The 27,821-nt window shown below is 40.5% G+C and overlaps 1 protein-coding gene across 5 annotated transcripts in view; it reads left to right on the top strand.

Annotated features, from left to right (window-relative positions):
- Positions 1–27,821, top strand: part of LOC132955687 (RNA binding protein fox-1 homolog 3-like) — a 548,807-nt gene that overhangs the window by 162,803 nt on the left and 358,183 nt on the right. For all 5 annotated transcript variants that reach the window (XM_061028634.1, XM_061028638.1, XM_061028637.1 and 2 more), the window contains exon 3: positions 10,765–10,820. The gene's annotated coding sequence lies outside the window, so the exon portion shown is untranslated. The remainder of the gene's footprint in view (positions 1–10,764; positions 10,821–27,821) is intronic.

Genomic DNA, 27,821 nt, shown 5'->3' with positions numbered 1-27,821 from the left:
GCTGCTGCTGGGTTTCCAACCACCAATACAATCCCGATTATAACGTAGACCTACTTTATTACTTACGTTTTCTGTGTTCAGCTATTTAATTACTTGTTATGACAGTTGAACTGTGTTTTAGTATTTTCTTTGTGATGTTAAAAGTGCATTAGGGTTTTTGGCATGTGTATAACACAGTGCATGGGAGATTTCATTTGTTCACATACTGGTTAAGTCTATGCAGTTTTTAACAGTACATACTTGTGCTTTGGTGGGTCTGCATAATTCTGCAACAATCCCACCCACCTACAAACGTTAGTTCGCAATGCAATAGAGCTCAACAGTGACCGCCGGCTTTTTCAGCGGCTCTGTGTACGAAAATAAATTTCCCCATTCAAATCCCTCCTTGACATTTCACAAAATCCTTATATCAAAAGATAGAAGCCTGGAACAAAGAAAACCAGCTACCCCAGTACTCGTGACTACAATGCATTTCATTCGGCGCAAAAATGGCATTGAAAAACAGAGAAAAAAGGCTACGGTCCAAGACTATGTACATTTTTTTTTCGCAGTCAAGGAACTACCCATCCCACAACATATTGCAAATGATATCCCTTCTTCTTAAATGTGACTTTTGTCGTTTTCATAGTGTTTACAGTTTTAATACAAGTGTTGCACTATCCTGGTGTTTGTGTTGTGTGAATATAGAAATCACATTCACTGAGGCGTAACAAGGTTTAGAGTACATTCGGTGTTAGATAACTAAATAGCTAGCCTGATTTGCACAAGGGAGTGAGGGGCAAAAACGTTGTCATGGTAACGGCGAACTACACCAAACAGAGATGTCACTGTGACACGCTATGATCGTGGGTAGTGTAGTTCTTTTCCCTGATATTGAGAATAAGCCATGTTTTTCTTAAAACGGCTCCCACAGTTGAGAAATTGTGAGAGGAGACGTCATAAAAACCAAATCAAGAGTCATAGACTTTCCATAACCGTGAGTGTCTGCTTCATACCCACGCAGTAATCAGTTCTGCTGCGTAATGTGACGACCTCAGGGGTCTCTGCCATTTCATCAGTAAGTCAAATGCGTGTTTTTGTCAGCGGAAGTGGTGTTACGTCAATACGGCGGCTCTTCCAGCCGATCCCTACTGCTCAGTCTAGCTCCAAATGTGAAACATGTCAGCACCATCCTGTCTCGGGGTTATTTTGGCTTCCTTTTTTGTACAACGGGAGGAGGTTGAGGTTAGTTGTCGACATGAATATACAACCTGTTGTACAGAGAAGGTCAACCACAGGGCCTTTTAATCATCTTTATGTGCATGCATGTTTCATTGGATGCAGAGCTCGGCTTCAGGCTGAAGTTAATGACATCAGTCTCTGCCTTGAATTTAGTTTTAGCAGACTTGTAGAAGAGTTCAGCTGAATAACATCCAGCTACCACCTGCTGTTATGTGTTTCAAGTCACAGATCATTAATTCCACAGCTCTACCTTTAAGTTTGCGCCTCTTTATATCCTTCCGCCTTTTCATGCAGTTCTGTATTCATAATAGTTCTCACTTTCTTTTCCCTGCCCCCTGTTGGTAACCTTTTCTTGTCCTCTTCTCTCAGCTCTCCTCCCCGTCTTGTGATCTGTCTCTTTTTATTAGGCCCCCTTCTCATCATCGTTATCACTGTTGAAATAGCCCTTTACTTTCTCTGTGCTCTGAGAAATGGCCGGAAGGTTACACTAAGTTGCATCATGACAGCAAAGTTGCCCCTTTTCTCACCCAATGTTATTTCTTCTTGTGTGGAGAAGCAAAGTCGAGTTTTCTGCCACAAATCACATGATAGTGGGATTTAGTCTGGGTGTATGTGTTGCTAAGTGTGTAAATGTGTGTGTATGTGTGGAAGGAGTTGTGGGTGGGTAGTCGTGAATGTGTGTAGGTGACTTTAGCTTCCTCATTAGGAGTAGTTGTCTTGGTTTTGTGTGATAGAGACAGAAACTGTGGAGAGCGAAGGAGGGCGGTGAACAAGAGAAGCTGACTTAAAGAGAAGTGTGTGTGTGTGTGAGTAGGTTGGGTAGGGGGGGATCTGTCACTTTACATTTGAAAGGCCAATTCACGGCACAGCCAGCTAACGGACAAACAATCCATCCTTATTTACCCTGCTCAATGCCAATCCCATTGGATTGGAAGGAATTGGATTCCCACATCCAGGGGTGAATTCTTTTCAATTTGAAGGAGCCCATTAAAAGTCTTTTTCTGCCTACCTCTGTTTCACTCTCCTCTGCTCTCCCTCCTTCCTCCTCTCTGGAAGTTTTCCAGTTTAGGTTGAACTGTCACAGAGATAAAGTGTGCAAAGAGCCTCGTTGGAGACCTCCAGTGCACACACACAGCTAATTTTCTACACTGACAAACCCTTGTTGTTGCCTTGAAGAAAATTCTGACTGTTGTATGTCAGGAGTAGATGTCTAGAGTTATCCTTAATAAAATCACTTCATGAGATTTTTACATCAACTGACATTAAATAGATTATTTTGAATAAATCTGGCCCAGTCTTGCTCTTTGATCTAGCAGAATTTTTGAACGCATTTCTAGTGTGAAACTGACAGCCTTTCTTTCTGATTGGCTGACCTTTTCGATCTCTTCCCCCTTATGTTTTTACTGTAATTCACTACCCTTGACAAAGTAGATGGAAAGGCCTTTTCCCTGTTTAGCTCTAAGCCCTACCTTCAAATCTCAAGTACAGGAATGGGACTCAATTGGAAGTGCCACATTTTATCATACGAACTTCTGAGAATCAGCTCCGAACATTGTGTTCAACTGAAATATGAAATATGTACAAACTAAGCCCCTTTGGCGTTTTGCCTGATGTGCAAAAAACTGCAGTTCCTTGAGAGTCCACTTGAGGCAGGCTGCAAAATCCAAGGAATGTCAATTAGGTCCCATATTTTTAAATGCCTATTTTTGCTTTTACAGCAGAAATAAACATGTACATCCTGGTTAAAAAGAACCCTGTACCAATAGATCATTTCTTTATTGGTTCACACTTAACAAGAGGTGAATTTTATTGTAACTCATCTGTTTTGACTTTTAAAGCCCTGGATATATTTAAACATTTGCATAATCAGGGGTGTGGTTGAGTTGAGTGACAGGTGGATGTGTCGTAGCTGTTTGCCAGGAGGCTTAAGGCCTGCCTCTTCTCTACATCTTTGCCTCTTTCTATATAAATCAAAAGTGAGGTTGAGGTAGAATTTCCAAGATGGCGACTGCCATCCTTAGGTAATAAAAAGCCTCTTCAGGAACCAAATGTGTCACAGCACTGAGACTATGTGTCACATCACTTATACCATGCCCGTGAATGCCAGTCTATAGGTTGGGGCTGGGTAGAGCGTGCAGGTGGAGGAGAAGGATCAGGAGCTTTTTGTAATGGTACAAACATTAGGATGTTTCTACAATAAAAACACAGTGGTACCCGGCTGAGTTTCAACGGTCTGAAGCAAAACTCAGCATTAGGGGTGGGCGTGTTTGGGAATGACGTCACAAACATACCCACTTGCTGGCTGTGAATGTTTAAAAGTTTTGTGTTGGGATCTAAATGAGAACACAGGCAGGAGGAGAAAAGACGGGGAGCAGAAGAGATGAGAGTCCAAAGAAAGGTTGAATGAGATAGATCACAGATTGCTTTCACTTCCAGGTCACGAGTGGCGTCTAAGTGGTTTTTCAAAGTGCAGCATTGCCCTCACGCCTCAGCGGGCCTCTTACAGCCCCTAATAACATTCTCACAACACTCTCATTACCTTCTCAAAACACTCTCCTGCTGTATCCTCCAGCCCCCCACCCCCCAACACCCACACCCACACCCAGTCCCTGTTTAACCGGGCAAATCGGACAGGATGGATTGTCTCAATACTGTGGGGAGAGTGAGCCGAAACATTGGTAAATAAATATAGAGTGACAAGAAAATAAAATATTAATATCCATAAGAGTTGTGTCAGGGTGGCGCTGTGCATGGATTCCTCCAGTGTGTTCGTTATTCACACGCTGCTGCAGAGTGGAAACACGACCAGCCTTGTTTGTTCATTTGGTCAAGGAAATATTTCAATAAATCACAGCGTGACAGGGGCCGAGCGGCTGTGTAGAACCCGCTCCCGCAGGACACAGTGCACACCTCAGAATGTCACATAGTTGATTTGCTGCATTTAAAAAAAAAATGATTTGCAGTCCAATGTCATGAAGCAATTATTTATTTTTAAATTTATTATAAGAACTGTGTTCAAATTTAAAGATGTATGATTTTAGATCTAGACATGAACCAAATGTAGAGAATCTAAATGTCTGAATATACAAAAAACAATGATTTATTGACAACTGGATGGGGAAGGATGGAGAAGTAGATTAGGGCTGCTGTTACTAAAAATTAGTTCCATTTTGGAAATTCAGTAACTTTTCTAAATCTGCAGATAATTCAAAGTCTAAATTTAGCAAAACATACAAAATCTGGGATTATTTCATAATTTTGGGGTTTCTGGATATTCCAGCTCATCATGATGACTTTTACAAAAAACAACAAGTCAACTATTTATTTTTAAGCAAAAAAGGCAGAAAGTGCTTTTCAGTTTCTCAACTCCAGTGTAGAAAAATTAAGCCAATGCGGAAGTTGAAAATCCTGCAGTTCGTCGAGTGTCTGCTTGAGGCTGGCTCCAAGAGGCCCGGAAGTCACAAACACACCACAAACAAAAAAAATGTTTTAGAAACATGTTTACTGCCTGGTACAAAGACGATATTGGTCTGATTAGTTATTGTCTCTCATGGGCACACACTGTGCAATTTTTTTTAAAAAGCATCCGTTTTGATTTTATGAATTATATATGTTATCCATAGTTAGTTGCGCAGCTGAACTGATTTTTTAAATATTTATTTTGTGGCTTTTTTGGGCCTTTATTGGAGAGATAGGACAGTGGATAGAGTTGGAAATCAGGGAGAGCGAGAGAGAGGGGAATGACATGCAGGAAAGGAGCCACAAGTTGGGTTTGAACTACACCCTCCATACATAGGGCGTGCGCACTAACCACTGTGCCACCAGCGAAGCTGAACTGATTGACAAGCCGCTGCAATGTGACTGTTTGTCACAAGGCTTAAAACCCTCCTCAGCTCCAGTTCTCAGCCTGTTGTTAGGTTGACTGAAAGTTAGGCTGAGACAAGATTTCCAGCATGGCGGCTTATGGAGCTCCCTGCCGTAACAGATGGGTGATGTCACTCAGGCTTCATCCATTCATATTTACAGTCTTTGCTCTCGACTTGGAAATTGTACCCTCCAAAAGACAAGTCATAATAGTTTCTCCACCGCCATAGTAGTTGACAAAGCTAATACAGTATTAGAACACATACTTGATTTTGATTGTTCTGTGAGGTAGAAGTGACGTTGACAAGTGTGGTTGTTTTCTCAAAGTTAACCTGTTTTCAACTGAGAGCGCTGTGAGTGCAGAGACAAATAAAACAGCAGACGAGAGGTTGTTTATGCCCTCAGGACACTGAGGGCTGAACTGTATCAGTTTTATATTGAATATACAAGATTCATGTGTTCATGAGTTTGGCAGAGAAATGACTTTGGTTAAGGAATGTTTGCATACTTTTGGTACACTGTGTACAAGCGTCATGGATCATAACCATTGTTTAGAACATCTTTCATGTGTTATCAGACTGTATCAGGCAGAAATATCTCACCCCTGCTTCCCGGGCTCTCATGGCCGGACTTTAGATACTCACAGGAAAATAAATCGTAAACTTACAGAACCATGATAGGGGGTTTTTGCATGTTTGAGCCAATTAACTATAAATAATGTCGAGTGCATTACTGCTGGCCATTCTTCAAAGCTAAGCAGGAGTTTTTATGATTGATTTCCTTCCTTCCAGGCAGACATTGGTTTCAGTTCATTTCAGTACGATATGGAAATCAACATGCAGAAACTGGAAAGCTTGCTTGAGAAAGTAATCCATCACAGTGAACAAAGTTACAGTTCACTGTCCCTGCTGGTGCAGTCTAGGACAACTCGACATCCGTGATTTGACAGAGGGTTGCCAGAAAGCATCGCTCTCATCAACTATCTCGTTGATGGATTATTAATGTGTGACAACTGTTGAGTGTAAAAGTTTTGTCTGTACTCTCTGCAGGGAGCTGAATGGCAACTAATCTCTGTGCCTGGAGCTCACAGGTTTCTTACAATTTATATATTTATATTTTTGTCCATCTTCGTAGGCCCTTACATGCAAAAGTTAATCTCTAACAGACCAGTGACATCACTACCATGAAGTCAGATGGATTAAGAAACTGGAGCAGCCAGCATGAACATATGTGCTTCTATTTTAAACCACATAGGTGTTGTCACAGGCTGCCTGGGTGTCCTGAAACATATTGTTCTACTTTAATTCTTTATTTTGTTCGGTCTTACTCATGTCACCATAATCAGTGACCTTAATAAAGTCCTTGAATGCATCCTTTGTAATCGGAGAGCAGTAAAGATGATGCTAACATGCTACTTACACTACACCTCCTCGTTTCTAAAATCTGCTGGTAGCTGTATTTCAAGTCTCTGCTTTGCATCCCTTGTTTTCCTTAGTACACCATTAACAGGAAAATATAAACTCTTAACATCCATCAAACACATCCACTGTAATGTTTTAGCTACTTAGGCTCATTATTCCCAGGCATACACTGTACCCGTTGTACAAAATTTGTGGCGATATGTCAGCTCAGAAAGTACGACTGACTTGTTTACGACAAAAGACCGAAGCTCACAATTTACATTCTCACACTGCAAGACCTTATTGTCAGACATGACCTGAGAGCTCACACTGTACGAGTGAAAACGGGTTGGAGCTTTCTCCAAGATTAATTGGGAATTACCTTAGATGGAGGTCAGAAGTTAGATCTATTTGTATTTCACTTATTTCATATGCATGACTCAAATACACACAGAGGCAAAAACTCTTTTTTACACACGCACTTAGCATCACAGACACACACAAGTTTAGAAAAACATAGCATATAACACATTTTCCCTGTCTGAAAATGGCTGGAGGTCTGCAGATATTTCCTGACAAAGCCTTTAATGATCAGAGGGGGAAGACAGATTATACCGGTGTGCCTGTTGTTGCCATGGTGATGTTGGACGTTTTCAGTTTGCGCAGGTAGATCGCAGAAAAAAGCCCTGACATTGGGGGATATGCTCGTGGCTCTGCTCTCAGTGTGCCAGTGTGTGCAGACTTACCACCCAAATTTCAAACATGCCAGAAAGTCATCCGACCAGTTGGGAGCAGCTGATCGGGCCATGATTGACCATCCTGCCTCATTGTACACTAAAAAAATGGTGTGTAAATCTGCCGGAAATCCTACCGTGTGCACCTCACATTACATATTCTCCAGATACAACAATGATAATCAGCAGTTTAAAGTCATAATCTTTTTTTTCTTTTTTTTTTACAGAATTGAACCCTCATGGTCCTGTTAATGCGACCTAACCGCTAGGCCATCTGTGTCCCATGATCATTCTATTATTAACATTTACAACTATGATGAAGATAAAATGGGGCGGACTGATGATGCTAATTGTATCAATTGAAGTGGATTCACATGAACATTTATAATATTGAGACATAGAGGATGTTCGTTATATAACATTGATTAACTTTCTTTAAAAAAGTCTTCAACGATCATATTTGTACTGATCCAACTTTTTTTCCCTAAGCATACCTAAGATGTATTGTTGCCTAAATTTACACACACTAGATTGAGGCACTAGACCTACATTTATAGATTTCTAGAACCTCTGTTTATACACAGGACACTAATAACAGGTTAAGGTAAAACTGAATGATTAAGGTTTAATAGAGAGAGAGAGAGAGAGAGAGAGAGAGAGAGAGAGAGAGAGAGAGAGAGAGAGAGAGAGAGAGAGAGAGAGAGAGAGAGAGAGAGAGAGAGAGGTGGATTGGAAGAAAGAAAAGCAGGGGAGAGAAAACAAAAGGCCAGAATGATTGACTATCCTAATTAGCAGCTCCAATCAAAAGCATAATTAACAACAGAGACCAAGGCAAATAACATGTGCTGCAAATCTCATACACGTAGCCCATCGTCACATCCAACAACATCCAGTGTAGATGTTTACACAGACGCAGAGTCCACTAAATCAACTTTACAGTCCCCGTGTTTACTGTGCTTCTCTTTCACTGTCGAGGACAAATAAAGAGCTGCCTCTGTTCAGTCCGTGGGGACAGGCTGTATGAAACACAAATACATGCTCATGTATGTACACACATAGACCAGAGGCCCATGGGAGTTGGAGTTTGTTCAGTGTAATGGGATCGGGAGGTTTGCAGTGTGGTCTTCTTGATTATCTACCTATTTATTTGTTGTTGCAGATTCTGTTGCTGTGGCTTTGGTCCTCAGGTCATTGACTGTAAAGCCTTAGGGACACACACATAAACACATCTTACAAATAAACGCACACACACACATGCAGTTAGAGCTTGGAAAGCAGCAGTAGTCGGAGTTGAAATAAGGACAGTCCCACTGATCTGTCCCTGCAGCATCTTGTGTATTTTTTTTCTCAGCTTACTTCCCTTTCCTCTGTACTGCCTCTGTGGTCCACAGTTACCATGGAAACATAGTTTGGCATGATACGTTTAACCAGCGAGAGTTGCATCTCCAGTATTTCTCTCCCCTCTCCCCTGTTATTGAGGGAGAAATATTTTAATTGCTCAGGTTTAAGGGAGAGCAGGGTAGAGAGCGAGCGGCTGCCAGCCGATGCTGTAGCTGTCTGTATCTGTTTAGTGGAAATTGTTTTGCAATGAAACACCATCTGTCTGGCCTGCTGGCTGGCTCCACACTGATCCAACTATCTATAGACTCCACTTCAGTTTCAAGTATAGCTGCCGGTAGAGCTACAAACACCTTGTGAAGAACAGACCCGTGTTTTAATTCTAACAAACTGAGAAGAGTTTGTTTGTTTGAAGCTGTGTTTGAGTGGTGTATTTCAAATTTCCCCGTGTTTTGTTTATTCCTCTCTTTTTTTTAAAGGATCCAAAAACCTTGGTTTATCATTTAAAGGTGGTATAATAGGCAGCTTTCAGAGTAGATGTCCCGCAGATGTCGCACTTTACTGTAGCACCAGTCTCTCAAAGAAAAACAAAAGACATCGCTCCCTCTCACCCTCCACCCATCCCTCAGTGTTCCAACCAATTAGACCCATTTGAAGAACTGATCTCCATTCAGATAGGCAGCTCAAAGTTCGGTTCTTAGACCAAACAAAGTATTTTCTTCGGTTTGGGCAGTCAGTTTTTGAGATGAAAATCTGCTATTGTGCATCCAGGAACAAACCCAGTCTGACCCCAAAGCTCATGTATTATAAACATTTTCAACAAGTTTAAATGAGTCTCAGAGCTCAGCAAAACATGTCTGTGAAGTTTCTTATTAGAAATCCATTCTGATCTGTTTTTGTATCATACCTATTGTTAGGCCCCGCCATAAGGCGGCCCTATGGGGCTAACAACAAACCACACATTGACCCATTAAAAGACAGTAAACACCTTAACAAAAGTCAAAATAAAGGGATTTATTACAATTACTAGAACTTAATGATAACAAAGATCAAATTAGAAAGTAATTTTACAAAACACAACAGACAATCCCTGACTGAGCGACACGGTAGTCCCAACTCCAAATGCTTCCTTTTTCCTGCAGCCAGCATTGGCCTTTTAAGCTCTGAGGCCAGGTGTACCTTGTTATTCAATTAGTGGCTTCACCTGGGCTGCAGAACAGAAAGGGAGAAGGGACAAACAGTACAGGCTAGGGGCACATATTAGTGTTAGAAAAACATGGTAAAGTATATTTTGTGTAATATGTGATCTTTGATTTAACATGTAAATTTCCCAACTGGGAATTCAGTAAATATGGTCTTATCTTTAATCATTTCGTACAGTTTTTAGTCATTTAATTAATTTAGAAATCTTAACCATAACCCAAAATTCGGGTCTCATGATTGCATTTTTTTTCAAGTTGTATATTTGGCCTTTTTGCCTTTTATTAGATAGGATAGCTGAAGAGAGACTGAACATGTTGAGAAGAGAGTGGGGGATGACATGCAGCAAAGGGCCAAAGCTTTATTCGAACCCATGACTGGTGCTCGTTAACTGCATTTCCTAACAGCTTCAGAGTGTATTTAAAAGCTGTACAGAATCAAATGGTCTCAAGTTAGACCCTATCCTATTAGTATGCAAACATTTGTCTTTTGTGTTGCACTGCATGATGTCAGATGCTCCTCACTGAATTGACATGGATAAAAACATTCTGCTTTAGCAATTGGCTAGAGATTGGGACGTAACCAATACAGTAAAAGATGGTTCACTTTGCTTTTCTAAAGATTTATTATTGGGCATTCATGCCTTTGTTAGAGTGAACAGTGGAGAGAGTAGGACATTGTGGAGAGAGAGAGAGAGAGAGAGAGAGAATGGGGAATGAAATGCGTGAAAGAAGCCTCAGGTCGGACTTGAAACTTGGCTGCCCGCTTGGAGGACTACAGTTTCCGTACATAATGCGTGACCTAACTGCTAGGCCACTGACGCCCCCAAAAACCTCTTTATATATGAATACATTTTTATATTAATATCTACAGATGAAGTAAAACACCAGAATAAAAATCTTTCCAGCACTTGCATACACTTAATTTTCTATTTTGCCTTTCTAAAGTCTTTGCATTGAAGTAGAGTAAAAATTTAAATACTGTATGTCTTTGTTGTTTCTCCACAGGCTGACATACCTGAAGACACGTTCAGACGTCTGGTCTACTTTGCAAACATCTTATTGTAAGTAGTAAACATTCCTTCTTCTTTCTCTACTTCATACCACTAATACAACCTCTACAAATCGCTGTGTAATGGATGAAAAGTGCTTCACTTTAGCCTGGCTCTACAGGGGCCAGATGTACATCACAGTTCACCCTTCACACTGCTGTTATCAAAGTCATTGTGCTTTACTAGTGGTTCAGCTCGAATCTACAGCAGTACTAGATAATTTGCTTGCAAATCAAAGCAGTTCTTTTTTTTTTTTTACCGAGGAGGTGACTTGATGAGCTGAAACACGTAACACTCTGCTTTTACCAGATGCTGTTGTAAGACACTGTGAGATCTCGGGCGATTTCCAGTCTAAAGATGCTGACTTCTTTTTTTTATGATACCCCTGATTCTCTGAGTATCAGAACAGTGACAATCGTCACAACTTGTATGTTTATGTACCTATTTACAACCCAAAAGGTAAACGTGGGAAACTTCATGTTGTTATCCTCATAATGAGGATCATTGTTTCTTGGATGTATCGAATTGGAACAAATTTAGCTGAAATTGCCACATGTTTCTACCAAAGACCTTTTTCCATCTTTCAGTTTAGGCCACATACAGGATTTGCTTAAGTTTGGCAGAACTTGAGGTCTTTAATTTCATATCTGAAAGTTAGCATATTTCATAATGCTATGTTTGAAACTTAATCCCTAAACAACAGTCTGTAAGAAGCCAGAGCACATACACATCCTCCAAACCTGAGCAGAATTCAGGCCCCATCATGTTTCCTCCAAACTGGATGTAATGTATGGGTGGACATGTCGTTTTTTTTTTTTCAGGCTTTAGGCCTCTTAGAAGACTTGAAATGAAACCAACTCTGTATTAAGGATGTTTTGGTACTCGTAGGTTCAGTCCCCTGAATTCTATCCACGTCTGAGTGATCTGATGGTCGGGGTTTCTGTCTGAAATAATCACTGGATGGATTGTTGCTTGTAATCTCTAACGGGCTTTTTCTTTCAAGGAGGGGAGTGCTTTTTGTCACATAGAGACGACTGAGGTATGGTTCTAATGGGAGGCTTTTCTGGCAGGCAGACAACAAAATGTAGGTATTTATCTCTTCGGTCCATTGTGTTGGTTTGTGGCTTCAATATGTGAAGGAACTATGAAATAGATAATCAAGTGTTTCACACCATCATATTAAGAGTCCATTGGAATGGAGCTGTCCGTGTAACTTAGCTGTGTTCACAGAAGGCGTGAAGGAAATCTTTACATCCTGTAACTCTGTTTCATCATTTGTGTTTTTTCTTTTTTCTTTTTGTTAAACACATCTTGCAAATATTCATCCTTCAAATAATTGGTCAGTTTAAACATTCTCCAGGGACATCAGCTACTCGGGGGTGACCACTGCCCAGTTTGATGACCTGTTGGCTTGGTCAGACGCGGGACCAGGATGTAGAGCATCCATAAATCTGTCGTTAGTTAGTTGCAGATTCACTGTTTTTATTTTTATCAAGTCCCATATTGGCTTAAATCTGGCTGATTTCAGAATTATTTTATTGCAATAACTGACTTGTTTGAAACCCCCTCCCAAAAACTTTGTTTGGTCCCTCCTCAAGGTGAGAAATGCAAATAACTTTAAAAATGTATGTTTTTGAGTGGGTTTCAGAACAACCATTTGTCTTGTAATTAGGCTGAACAATAAAGTTGATCATCCTAATTGCGACTAGTGCATGTGCAATAGTCACATCGCAGCCTGCAATGCCAATCATGTGACCAATTTGTCTGTCGTTTGATGCAAACCAAAACCGCCAGTTATCTTGTTTCCATTGCTCGTTTACAATAAAAGTCTGTCTGTAGTCAGAGAACTCACCGCTGTGCATGCAGATTCTGTGTGTCCTCCTTGCGTGTAAAATATAGATTCAGGAGTCGCTGCTGCTTTCACTGACATCATGGCATGACTCAGGGCAGACGCTCTTTTCTGTGAGGCACGTTGAAAATGATACTATTCCCACTAACGTGTATCATCTTGGTAATGCTGTGGCCACATTTACAGACTGTTAATAACCAATAATGGAGCAGATGTGCCGCTGATAGTTTACCTTTAGCAGCTACAAGGGCAGCGCTCACACGTGTGAGTCACAGGCAGCCCAAGACTGTGAGCCTTCATTTAATCAGAAGTTACAATCACTGTCATGCAAACTAAACATAACTTTTAACATCATCCTCAAAAGGTTGAGGAGATACCTCATTTCTAAGCCAATAGTTTAGTTGTCAAGTTTATGAAGAAACGTGTCGCTCTGTTCTCTCTCCACATGTTTTCGCTACTTCTGAGTGTGTGTGTGAGCTAGACCAAGTTTGTGATCAAAGTAGGAGCGGGTTGAGATTTGTATAAGTTGGAATCAAGGTTGTCAGGAGAATTTTAACATGAGGAGGCATTTTTGGTTGAATGCATAGTGATCTTAAGAAGACACAGATTTGTGTAATTTGTTTTGAGTGATTTGCATAGTTGGAATTCCCTAGTGCAAATTAAATCTATACCTGTCTTTGCATTGACTGTGTTTGTGATTGTTTAGGTTCAGCTGACCTTATTTGTACCAGTAGGTATATTTCTGAATAGCTTACTTTCAAAAAGAGCTAAAACAAGAATTAAATGCCGCTTGGAAATCTGTATTGTTGCAATACAACATTGAACAACAATGCCTGGCTCTGCAGAACCAGCCTGCTAATTTTGGTCCATTACAAATGCAAGTCAATGTAATTTTTTTTTGTGTGTGTGCTGCTCAAACTTGACAGCTGTGGGACATCTTTTAAACACACTGTGGACCTGTTATTACATCAGAAGTCTGACTACAAAAGACATCATCAGTTCCAGACTTTTGAAAGTGGTCCAGGCAGGCAGGTCTGGAACTGACAACCGGCTCAACTCATAGCTAGAAAAAGCAGCCCAGGAGAAAAGTGATGCCATAAGAATGGGGGGGATTATGTCTTCACTGCCCCCTCATTCTCCCTGTCATACCCCCTCGGCTGATGTGCCGCTAATATTGTCTGTTTGAGTGGAAGGCTGAGTCAGAGCTGCTCAGACTCTCACAGTTTGAATAGCCTGTAAAGGAAGGGAATCCTCTTTATAATAGGCACTGACTCAGTATATGGCACTTGGGATGATATTGTACATCAAAGTTGTGGTATTGATCATAACTGGCCAATCCCCCTAAACCAGTGCAGTCAGTGTTAAGTCAACAGCGTCCTTTTTCCACATTGCAGCCACTCAAGGTTCACCTCAGTTTACCTTTTGTGAGGAGGAACAATTGAAGTGTTTGCTTTTAAGTCTATTTTCAATATTTTCAAGTTTCCCTTCTGGCTGTACAATACCATCCAGATAAAATAAATGAACTTTTCCCTGTGAGGTGTTTTTTTTCTGTGTGTAGAAGCCGCTGGCCTTGACAGTTTCACAGCTCTCCGTGTAATTTATTTTCCAACACGCAGCATGTTTTTTAAAATATATTTTTTTTATTATTTGACTCACCTTGAAATAAATAGCCTTTCCTTCATTAGCGAGAATGAAACCTGTACGCTTCTATTGAATATAGCCTGAGGTCACAACACTCAGATGAACCAAACCCTATTAATTTGAGGTCTGTGAGGTGGTGGTGGTGAGGGTGTTGAGCTGTGTGTGTGTGTGTGTGTGTGTGTGTGTGTGTGTGTGTGTGTGTGTGTGTGTGTGTGTGTGTGTGTGTGTGTGTGTGTGTGTGTGTGTGTGTGTGTGTGTGTGTGTGTGTGTGTGTGTGTGTGTGTGTGTGTGTGTGTGTGTGTGTGTGTGTGGTGTGTGTGTGTGTATGTGTTTACCAAAGGAAAGGAGTTTCATATATGTACTGCAGGCACCTATTATTCTTTTTGCATTCATTTGACTTTCTCTCTTTCACACTCATAGCTGCACACATATGGTGCAGAGACTGTTTCTGATTACAGTTAATGAAAACACATACTGTACGTACCTTTTGTCCATATAAATGTGTTTTTGGTGCTTTTGGATGTTGCTTCTCAAAAAAAAACAAAAACAGATCAAAAGTGGAGGAAAAGACCATATTTGAACTCTAACCACTTCCTCAGATTTAAAATTTAGTTTGTAGTTTTTCCTGAGATTCAGGAGAGGGCGCTCCATAAAAGTATCAGCTCGACTTTTTTTGCATGCACTGGTGACCTTTATGGGCCTCCATACATGTGTGGTGGTGACGGTGTCTGCAGAGACCCCGTCCTCTACATGGATTTGGATGTTGTGGTTTGTTTTTGGTTGACACTGGATGTTTTCAGGCCAGCCTCTGACGGTACACAGGTCAGTTTAGGAGTGGATATGATTGGACGTGATTCACACCAATGAATATGACAGACCATAGGGACGGATACGGCCGTAGCAGCAAATAAAAGAAAATGTAATCACAGTGAGGTGAAACTCAATATGGATAAAGTTTGTTCCATAGCGTGCGTTAGCTTGCAGTGTACGTACAAGCTTGTTTGCATGTGATGTAAGATGTGTGCCATTTAAGGTGGCTTGTGTGGATTGATGATTAAGGAAAAAAGTGATATCTCTTGTTTAGAGTTGACAACTGGATTGAGATTGCTTGAAACCCCAGTGCACCATTACACAACTATCCTCCTAGTTCTGAAATTCAGTACAAGGTTACTGTCATTTCATTCTTTTCAGGACATGAGAGTCCCAGTGGCAGACTAAACTATTAATGATTATGAACACAAACATGCTCATTAAACGCAATCTTGTAAGACCAGAGGATCAATTAAAGAATGCTAGCGTTGTGTCAGTCTGTCTTGATTTGCCTCTGTGGGTCTATAAAGTGTTCATAATGCAAGATGACATCAATAACTTCTTGTCAAAACACAGAGGAAACACTGTTTCCCTTTTCCTTATTGTTGTTCACTAATGAACGTGTTATCAAGCCATTAAAATGATCATATTATTGTCATGATGTGCTCAGCTTTTGGGTTCAAGACTCCCACTTAAACTTTAAGTCATGACACCTTCTTGTTCTTCACAGAACATATGTGTTTTTAACCCTCCACCAGTATTACAAATAAAGCCTGACTGATTAATCAGCCAGTTGATAATATCGGTATAAGCATATCCAGTGACTATTGGCTTTCCTGATATCGGCCCCAAAATTTCAAATCGGTCGGGCTCTGATAACAAACTTTTTATTCATATTTCATGTCAGGGTTTGGGGCATCACTGAAAGTGTGTGTGTGTGTGTGTGTGTGTGTGTGTGTGTGTGTGTGTGTGTGTGTGTGTGTGTGTGTGTGTGTGTGTGTGTGTGTGTGTGTGTGTGTGTGTGTGTGTGTGTGTGTGTGTGTGTGTGTGTGTGTGTGTGTGGTCACTGATTGTCCCTCTCTGCACGTTTAGAGGATGTTCTTTGGTGTTCCTGCTCTACCACACTATCCATCTTCCTCTCTATCCACAGACAGAGGAGGCTGGCTCACTCCTCCAAATGAGAAAGTAAAAGGCTTCCCCCCAGCTCTCAACTGCTAAAGATCAACTGTAAATCACTCTAATGTAATCCATGCCAGTGAGTGTGTATTTGTGTGCGTGCGATGTCTGTGTGAGTATGTGTGTATTGTCTCTGTGAATGGAAGATGAGACTGTATTATTTTGCATCAGCTATCGTTCGAGTAAACGCTCCAACAGCAAGCACCGATCGGAGCGTGGCAGTGAATATATACTGCATGCATTAGGTGCTGCTGCTCTTTTGTGGTTCAGATGACACGAGTTTAGGGTGGGGGCGGCTCCATCTCAGTGCAACAGGGAGTCGGCTAGAAAAGATATTTAGATGACTCTATTGAGATGAAAACCAGTTCAAAAACACTTTGATTGTATGCTCTTGAACTTGTGATTCAGCGACAGATAAAGTGCAAGCGTGCATCATACTGAGCAACGGTTGCAACATGAGACAAATAAAAGAGCGACAGGCAGATAACCTGAGAGACAGGATGATCAATCAGAGAGGGAGTAAGACAGAAAGCGTCAAAACACCCCGACAAGAAGTCAGCAGAGTTAGGTTCAGGGCATGTGGGGGCTGTGTGTGTGTGTGTGTGTGTGTGTGTGTGCGTGTGTGCATGTGCATGTAAAACCTGATGCAACTCAGTGCAAAACTTCAGCATGCAACAGTTCTTAGCTGGTACCGTTAAGTGGCAGAGCAGGAATAGATGCTATTACTTAGTTACTGGTGTGAAGATCATACACACACACACACACACTGAGTACAGGGAGTGGCCCTGAGCTATTCTTACTTCTTTTTGTCAAACTAACAGCTCATGGTATTAGTTTGTGTAGGAGTCTTGTTGTAGCGCATACTTTTCTTCACTCCTTCCCTCCTTCCACACTAAAGAGTTTGTCGTTTAGTCTTTGAGGTGATTAACTCTTCTTGGTTGAATCTTTATCTGAGGTAAAGCTTTGCCATGTTAACCATGAATGGGTCAAAGTCTAGGGCTACAACCAACGATTACTTTTTTTGAAATCCGTGAATCTGATAAAACCTTTTTTTTAATTTCCAGCCCTTTATTCAAAAACATAACGCAGATGTTCAGACAACAAAAGGTTGTGACTAGAACGTCCCTGAGCCGTTAAAATGAAATCCTAAATATAAAAATCCAATTGCTGAATCAAAAAACTTTAAAAGACCCCTGGACTAACTAAACTAAACTAAACTAAAAATACAAATATATGCTCTACAACAGTTTATCATTATTGTAATACATGAAAGTAAAGTTTATGTAAATGGCACATGAACACAGATTAAGTTGACCAAGTAGCGCTCGGCTCAGTGTGATGTCAACGTCTCAGGGCCACGGAGAGTGACGCAATAATAATAACACAACAAATGGACAACCACATTAGTTACCAACACCTTTAATTATCGATTCACTGTTGCAGCTCTATTACAGTCCATGACAGGAACACTTTTATATTTTTCAAAAAAAATCTATCTAAAAGTTTTTCCACACAGTGCAGAATAGTTTGTCCGACGTGATCGTCTGCTCTGAGAAGAGCTGTAGCTGTCCATGGTGCTCAAGTTTCCAGCTCTCTGAACCAGCTGCTCAGTCTGTACATGAAATAACTCCAGTGATTCCTCCATGAGCGAAACTATGTGTCTGCTTATTTTCCTGTATCTGCATAGAGTCTCCAAGGGGTTGTTGCTCAGACCTGTCACTTTGTATACATCTATTAATGCTACCTAAAGAGGTGGAGCAGACAGCACACACTCAGCACACACTCGAGTTATGTGATTAATCAAAGACGCAGACAGATTGAGCGTGGGGAGATCTCCTGCTACGGAGAAACAGGACTTTGTTGTGTTCAGCAAAATAGCTCTATGGGGAATTGGAGATAAAGTGGGGAATAAAAACTTTCAGCATATGGTCATGATGAGTTGGGGGATCGTACGGTGCAGATTGGGAACGGATGCCATAAAAAGTGAGGATTTTCTCCACTTGAGATGTTTGAGCCATATGTGGGCATGTGATTTAAGGAAAGAGAGCAACTGTTTGACTTTGGTCTAACTCAATATTTAGAAAAGGTGCATGTTTTGCTGACATTTTGTCTGCAAATGTGTTCATTCTAGAGCCGTGCGGAGGAGTAACCGGCTCTCCAGAGTGTATGTCACTTTGTAATTAAGCCATTGGGATGACTCCCACACACACACAAACATGATTTCTCTTTGTGTAACACAAACCAAACATGTTGAGCACAGTCTTTTTTTCTCTCTTAACACAAAAGACATACAAGTATTTTATTTGTGACTCTACATCAAGCACACAGACAAACACACATACTCTAAGATCCCTGCCACAGGCAAAGTCACAGGCTGTCCCACGTTATCGGAGCCGATTAGAGGCCCTATCAGCCCACCGACAGCAGCAGCAGCAGGCGCACTCACACACCTATCACAGCCTTTAGACACACAAACATAAATTCAGAGCAGCAGCACCAGCATATGTGAGACATAGTAGTCATGATTAGAATCATTCTTCCTCCCTGTTTGACTTGATAAATACATTGTGTTGAAAATAATGTAGCTCCCAGTTTCTTCTTCTCCACCTCCTCCTCCTCCTCTCCGTCTCTGTGTTCTCTGCTGCCTTTGTTCAGAGAGTCAATGTTGAGGGACTCTATAATCATTCCTCTGATGGTTGTCCTCTAGTGTGTGTGTGTGTATGTGTGTGTGTGTGTGTGTGTGTGTGTGTGTGAAAGGGTGTATTGCTCCGTCAGTGATATCATCCAGGCTGTACGTCTCTGTAGGTCAGAGTCGACACTCAGACAAGGTCAGGCCGTCACTCTTGATGGAAACTATCTATCTCTGTGACCCCAGGCGGTAAAAAACTGTTAATCAATCTACTCACTCTGAACGTTTTGTCCTTGAAAAAGTCTGACTGCCATCTACATTTTTTTTTTATACACTTTTACAATACATGCGTGTTGTCCGCTTCTCTGATTGCTGTGGATCAGTGATCCTCAAAGTGAGGTGTGGGACTCAGGGAGGGGGCTGGAGGTATGACAGGGAGGCTGGCAAGGCTTAAAAAAAACAATGAAGTCTGTTTTTTTTTAACTGTGACTGTAACTTGCGAACTTTGTGAGAGGACTTCCAGGTAAATGTAAGTCTGAAAATGAATCTTCACCGAACGTCACAAATTTATTGACTGACGGTGTGTTTTAGAGCCCGATAATATCGGCCGATATTAGCATATCATGTGACTATCTGTATCGGCTAATGTTATCTCTGATATGCGCAGATATCATTTGCGTTTCATTTTATTACACAAGCAGTTCTCTGTCATTAACAGAGTGTGCTATATGAATTACAACAAGCACTATCACTCTCACGAGTGTCAGGCGGTGATGTACGTATGCGCAGTTACTTTCCAGTTGATTGACCACCTTGTCTATGAAACTTTTTCCACAAGTGTTTGATGACTGCATTTTGAGGGTTCAATGCAATAAATATGTATATCCATATTTTATCTTTATCGTATGATATATCGGTGTCAGATTTTGTTTTATCCCCAATATCGATATTGGGCCCCAAAAACCCCATATTGCTTGGGCCCTGGTGTATTTAGTGTATGTCAATATATGTTGATGTGTATGCTGAGTGTTTGGGGGGCTTCAAAATGTTTTCATCTTCCAAACAGGGGCCCGGCAAATGAGGTTTGGGAACCACAGCTGTAACTTAAATCTGGTACATGCAGTCAGATTTGAATTTCTTAATATTTTGTCTTCTTCAGCTGAAATCTTTCTTTCCCCAGATTAACTAAAAAACACAACAACACTTAAGCTCTAACATTTGACACAACTGTCGTGAAGATCTGTTGCCTACGTTAAAGAAGTTAATATGCATTCATGCATGTGTTGAATAAATTATCTGCCATTGTTTGCAGTCACTGTGTGCAGATTTGGCCTGTTCATCATGGAGATCCTGTTTAATAGTTTCAACAGTCACTTGCACACACATAAAAGCATACATCATTATTCATGCACTTCAAATAATCTTATTTGCATACCATTTTGTATTATCAAGAAATAAGGAATGTATACCATTCAACAGAAATGTCTAGATAATTGGATCATGCGTTGAAGTTGGTTGGATAAGATAAAGAAGACGGTTGAAGAGAGCTGAGAAGAGGAGTACAGAATCTTTGGTTTGGTGGGGGGAAGTTATGGCTTTTCTTAAGCATGGAATGAAAATGAAGTGAAGCTTATGCGTTTCCTTTTAACGAGTCTGCCTTGCCTTTGGCTGCATCCTCAACTTTTCTTTTTTGTCTCAATTTTATTTTATATTTCACGGTTCTTTCTTCAGCCAAGCTCATTGTCTCTGCTCCCCTGAAGCGAGGGATTCTCTTTCTGACAAAAAAAAAGGCCAAGTGTGGCTGAGAGGTGAGGCTCTTTTAAGGTGGCTGCGAAAGATGTTTCTTATGAAAGTATGTACACTGAATTAGAAAACGTTGTGTTAATGTTCGGCTAGGTTTGAAAGAGCTCTCTTATTCCTTAGCATAGTCAAATCGGGACTAATATGCTTCACTGCCTTTCATCAATAGGACAGCTGAAGACAAACAGGACATGTTGTGAGTTGAGAGCAAGAGGTGGGGGGGTAGACATGCAGTAAATGTCTGGATGGATTCTGACCCATGGCAGCTTGAAGAGGACTACAGCCTCCGTACATGGGGCCCGTGACATGTCCGCTTGGCTCGCCTGCACCCCTTATGCTTCAGTTTGTTAGGGGAAACTGCAATGCATTGTTTTAGTGTGAGGTGGAATATGTCATTCATTACTGTACAATATATATTTATACAAAAAGAAAAGGATATATAGAAAAGAAACCACAACTGTTTTGTTTAAGACTAGGGAAACTCTGTTGCAATGATGACATCTAACCCACACAGTAAACTAGTTTATTCATTGTGTGCACATGTGGACTGTCTTTTGATCAAAATTAGTCCAATGCAGACAGATATGCACTACAGCCACATCTTACTGCGTGTAAATGTTTAGGTTCATCACAACATATAATGATTGAAGTAAATTAAGTATGTTTGTATGTCAGAAACCAAAAAGGTTGTCCAACAAGCAAGTTACTGCAGATATATCGTGTGTAGTGCTGTCATTTAAAAAAAACAAAAAACAACTTTGAACAAATGTTGAATCCCTTTTACAACCACTTGTTGCTTGTTGCATATTTATTTTGGCTAACTTGATGTGTAGCCCTGCACATATCACATGTGCTAGAGAGTGGTACCTTACTTTGTCATGTTTTGAAGTATTGACCAAGCTTCCTTATTCAACAAGCTAGCAGTAAGAAATGTTGGTGGTAGGGCTTTCCTGAGGTTTGTCACACTGATAACTTTTTCTTGTTAGTCAACTGAAGATTAGTTTTAACGGGATATTAAACCCCTTATTTTGTACACCTAGACCTGGACAAAGGCTGAAGTTGACCTCTCCTGCAGTTTGGTGTTTGCCTGACATTCAGTCACTGTGCTTATTGTCCACAGAGAACAGAACTGCAGATTCTGACATTACCTCGTGGCAGCCATCGGGGTTTGGAGTTTTACTATTTTATAAAGAACACCTCTGAAATGCATTGAGACGAGGGCCAGAGAAAACGGCCTCTAGCTTCTTTGCGGTTCATCTGTATGCCACAACATATTGTATATATCCTGGAAAGGGCATCATGCATTTCTATTCCATCAGAGTATATACCAATACTGACGTGACAAATATCCCTTACAACCCATCTGAGATGCTTTTTTTTTTTTTTAGAAAAGTTCATCTTCTGCAGTTGAATGAACCTCCAGCTCTTCGTGAACTCCTCCATCACAAAACCTCACAGTGTAGTGTGTGTTAGTTGTGGTTCATTTTGACCATTTACTAAGAAGTTAAAAGGAGAAACCAGAGGATATATTTGTTCTCACTACTCATTCAAAAAAAAGCTCAGATTTCTTCTCCGCCACAAATGAGAAAAATTGCTTTTTGAGGGAGACCAATGAGAGGTGAAGGATAAGAAATGGCAGATGCAGATATTTGAATATTTCTCTGTTAATCTTATTGAGGTTGAATATTGGTTATAATGGTAGAGAATGCTTTAGCTGCATTGAGTGTTGAAGCTCTTTGGCTTTGGTGTCTTATTTTCTAATGGGAAGGTGGCTGCAGAAAATTGAAAGTGAATCAGAGTTTAAGTTTTGAACCATAGATCAAAAATGTATCTGGCTCTGCTCGTAATAAGAACCATTTTCTGCAGACTTGACCCAGTGTGTCTGACCTGGATGAAGGTTGTTCGTGAACTTATCTTCTTCAGACTCGAATACTGTTACTCCTTTTCTGACAAACCAAAAATCAATCTCTGTGCAGAATATAACAGCAAAGGTTGAACTGATTAATTTAAATCTGGTTCACATCTACGCTTTGTTTTCTGATCGTTATTGGCATGGACCAAATATCTGTAAAACCTGCAAAACAATTTTACAACACATTCCCTGGAAATCAGGTTTTTCACACAAAGATATGCACACTTTGGATTCAAGGGCAGACACAGAAAGAGCAAATCGTTTAAAGCAGTCCAAAGTAATCAGCATACAAATCCAGAAGAGAAGACAAAAAGACTGGGTCAAAAAACAGGCAGAGATCAAACACACAAAGGCGATAGTAAAGAATGCTAGGACAAAGAGCACACTAGGAACTGGCAACACGAGGGAGCACACACTAGGGCCCTTTCTGAATACCCACAGTTCAGTATGGAGTGCATACTTTTCAGTAGAGGGTTTCAGTAGACTGAACCTTCATGGTCATTCAGTGGGCATTTTTGGGGTCCACCTCAGTATACTGAACATTTCAGTATGGATACTAACTTCCGGGTTTTATGCAGAATGGATCGGATGCATCCTTTCAGGAAATGAATTGTATTTTACCACCCACAATGCTATGCGAAATTAAACACAAGACGTCACTTCACGTACGCCTCCAAATCAAAACAAAAGAGCATGGATTAATTGAATCCATTTTTAATCTAGAGTTAAAGCTACTGAAATAGCGTCTTTTAATTAACAACATAAAATGTAACAAATGTCTGCATTATTATAAAACCTTTCCTCCTCTATTTAATTAATGATTTCCATATTTATGTATGCGTCTTTATTGGGTTATTTCACTTTATATTCTGTATATTACTGTCTTTCATTTGTACTTTCCTGTATGTAATGCATGTTATTTTATTATTTAATCTATTGTTTATGTGATTTACATTGTGATGCTGTTTTTTGTTTACCTTACTGTATATGTGCATTACTCTTCTTGAATAATGCTAAACAAAAAAATCAGGTGGATGTGGCCGGTTCGGGTAACATTCACTTCCATACTGAATGAATCAGACGAAGTAGGAACAAATATCTGCCCACTGTGCGCGCCTACTGAACAGTAGATACTAAAAGTATACAGCACGGATAGTAGGTACTGTCTACTGACTACTGAAAGATTGTGTAGGCACTTTGCAATTCGGATGCATACACTGAGATTAAATACACAGATAATCAGGAGATAATGAGATACAGGTGTTGGGCTTCAGGGCAGGAACATCAGGAGCAGGACATAAAAGACAGAGACAAGGAGGGAGTAAAAAACTACAAAATACAACAAGAAAAAATGAAAATATACAAGAAACCAAAAACATGACCTATGCAACAGAGCAGACCATGTCAGGCTTATTTTAACTGTATCGTACAGATGACCTATAGCCTGTGTTTCCTCAACAAGTTGTGAGATAGACTCCAATAGTTCTTCAGTGCAGTTTTTTTACTTCGGTACCTTGAGTTCATGTATTGTCACACTGGATAAACAATCAACAAACATCCAGCTTTGTCTCATGTAGATCTGACATTTAGGGCCTGAACCACGAAGACTGGATTGCAGAAAACTGCATCATATGCTCCGGCTATTTGCTTCGCTTCAAGATCTGATTCACAAAGCATATATAGGGCTAAAGATGTTCAAGCACAAACACGCCCAAAAAACGTTGTCCTGCTCTTTTTAGTTAGCTCTTGTTTTGCGTCTGAATGTGGAGAGAAGCTATTTTCAACTTTACTCTGTGCATAGTTGCATTCTCATGCTGAGTGGCCACAATTTTGTCCACATAAAGATGAAGAGCGAGAGTTTCAAAGCACAAATAATTGCATGAATGCATAAGTGGAGGCTCCCAATTAGATCCCGAATCAAATACAAAGTACTCCTCCTCACTTAGAAATCCCTCCGTGCACTTGCCCCTCAGTACCTCTCCGACCTCCTACAACCAAACACCATGTCCCGAGACCTCCAGTCCTCGGACACTGGCCTGCTGTCCATACCACACACCAGACTCCGCATATATGGAGACAAGGCCTTCAGTGTCAAAGACCCCACCCTCTGGAACATCCTCCCCTCAAGACATCGGCAATGACCCATCTTTGTACTCTTTCAAAAAAACTTCTCAAACACCATCTGTTCTCTGCAGCCTACAACCTCCCTTAACTCTGTCCTCCATTGGTCTCACATCCTTTGCTACCTCTCAGTGTTGTTTTTGTTTGTCTGGTCCATCCGCCATGTAAAGGGTCCTTGGGTCCCTAGAAAATGTGAATTCGATCTATTATTATTATTTAAATCAAAGCTTCCTCCCTGAATGGAGAAATCAAGGACAGCTCAAAGAAAAAACAAAACTCTCATCCTATTCATGCATATTAGGTCGATTCAAAGAAAGAGTTGTTTTTGAAACATATTGATGCACCTCAGTGTGATCTGTGCAACAATGCAATCAGTAAAACATTTTCCGAACTCTTACATTGCACAAAAAAGGAACCGTGGTATATGTTTTTTTGTTTGTTTTATTTATCCCACCTCTCCTTTTCACCGTATGCTGTCTCTTGCTGCTATACGCCATCTCCATACCTCCCTCTCTCTCTCTCTTTCTTCACTCTTCTCCGCTCATTCCCTCGCTCCCTCCCTGCTGTCAGATACTCAGCGGCTGCATTTCGTTATGCTAATGAGGCTAAGCCATGCTGCAAGTGTTGATGCTGTGGGATACATTCACAAACACTTAACCCTTTCCATGCTATTTCTGTGCACCCTTCTCCTCATTTACCCCCATCGCTTCATCAAAACATGTATTTTAAATGTCGAGTTTCATCGGGACAGGCAGGAGGCCGCACAGTCCTTTGAAAGTCTGCCTCTGCAGTGTTCTCAATCTGGAGGGATTTAGCCTGCATTCATCTATAGGCTGGTTTAATTCAATTCATGTATAGCCACTTATATATATATATATAGTTTTTAAATTTAGCCTGGACAGGATTCTAAGATTAATACTAGAGCCTGACCGATTAATCGGCCAGCTGATAATATCAGCCGATATTAGCATATTCAATGACTATCGCTATCGGCTAATTTTATCTCAGATATAGGCATATATTACTAGAATTCTTTACCAACCTAATAACCTTTTATTTGAGTATTGTTGAGTTACAGTTCGGTGACACACATACATGCACAGTTTCTCTAGTTGAGTGATCATCTTGTGTTTATCACCAGAAGGATCTTTGTGAATGGGCATTGTACACGGTATAAAGAGGGTGTCGCATATAAATTCATGATGGTAATGCATATTAAAAGAGCATAGTGTCTTCAAAGTGTTGTATTAACCAACATGCATTATATAATCTGTGCTTCAGGTTCTTACGGTGAAAATGTCTGTAGAGACCTCCCTCTCTAACCTTCTCCTCTCACCATCTCTACTTCCTTCCCACAAAGCAAACTCACCTAAATCATCCTGGCCCTGCCCAAATCTCAGCATGCCAACAAGGGAACTAGTTATCCATCTCCTTTGCTTTATTTTTGCTTTTTTAGCATTTCTAATTAGAGGACTTGGGAATGGGAGAGAGGCATAGGAGGAGGGATAGAGGGGGGAATGAGTGAGAAAAAAGATAGAGGGATGAATTGAATGTGAGAAATGGGTTGATTAAGATTCGCAAGCATCCACCACACCACCTCCCTCACCACTGGGCATTGGTGATGAGGAGATCAGAGGCCTAAAGCTTTATGCCATCCTCCAGAGAGAGTTGGAGAAGATGGAGAGAGAGGGGAGCTCATAAACACTCCTCCTCTCAGCTCACCTCTGCAGGCCTGCAGGCTACACTGTTTCGCACAGTCAGGAAAATCATTTTCTGACTCGCTGCAACTTTCAAAAGAGTTGAACTTTTAGGTTAATAGGTAGGAATAACAATATCGATGAAAGGTCGCTATCAAGGTCCATTTGGAGAGTAATACATTTCCCTTCTGAAACTTAACACATTAGAAAGAAAGGTTTCTGATTCAGATTACCTCTTTAATCCTCCCAAACTTCCATTTATTGTTTGACTAGGAAATTTCATGTCTTGAAATAATCATGAAAAGACTATTATTGAATATGAATGAGCTACACTTAGATAAGCACTTTTTTACTGTTCTGACCATTTAATAAACTTTACACTAAACAATCACCTATTTACCAACCACTGAATTCCATGCACTTAATTATCATGAAACAATATGTACATTTAAACCCACATTTTGTGGTTCAGTATCAGTCCCAAGGTAGTGTCTATAAGTAGCTATCTGCTTATGAATACAGAATCAATAGGCAAGGATCAAGATGAAGGTTCAGGTTTCCATTCTTAGTCCATCTTATATTTACTAATTACTGCTTGAACTGTGGTTGTATGCAGAGACCAAACAAGGCGTATTGGCCTAGATATACCTATCCAGATATCCACAGGCTGCAATGGAAGATCCTAAATACCGCCCAAGAAGCTCAACTGTTACATGAATATTAAGGTGGACATACTCCTTGAATTCCCCTGAATTTCCTGCTGGAAAACCCTAATATCCAAAGTCAGTGAATATCTGTCTGTTGTGTAACTTCACCCAGATTCAGTCTTTTAAAACTAAATTGAAAAGTATGAGCATTTAACGTCAACTTGACTTTAAAGGAGGAAACAAAGCTGTTAAAAACACAATTAAAAGGAAGTTAATGGTTCGTAACTCTCCATGTAAGCAGGCGTGTAATTATTTAAATAATATTTCAAATAATAAACAAGTCATACAGAGTACTTTCTTTAGATCTTCACGCCCTGTAACCTGTGTTTGTTTCTGTGTATTGAATGCAGATGTCTGTGTATTAATATTACAGTAATCAGCACAGGTCCCTGCTGCTTAGCATGATCTAATGAGTGTAAACTATGTTACCAAAGAGACCAAGAGGAATGTGTTCTGCGAGTGATTGTGTGTGTGTCTGTTGTATACCTCTCTGTGTGTACGTGTGTGGTGATGTTTTATACATTAAGTAAAATGCATACCAGTCGCCCATAGGAAGGTCTGTGTGTGTGGGGGAGGACAGGGGGGGGGGGAGTGTGTGTATGATAAAGCCTGCCAAGGTCTGTTTTCCCGGCTTTCCATATTTAATAAGTTGTGACTGCCTCGAACAGATG

The sequence above is a fragment of the Labrus mixtus genome, chromosome 21 (assembly GCF_963584025.1).
Source record: "Labrus mixtus chromosome 21, fLabMix1.1, whole genome shotgun sequence".
NCBI lineage: Eukaryota > Metazoa > Chordata > Actinopteri > Labriformes > Labridae > Labrus > Labrus mixtus.
The sequence above is the reverse complement of the archived record's forward strand: the minus strand, read 5'-3'. Positions and strand labels throughout refer to the sequence as shown.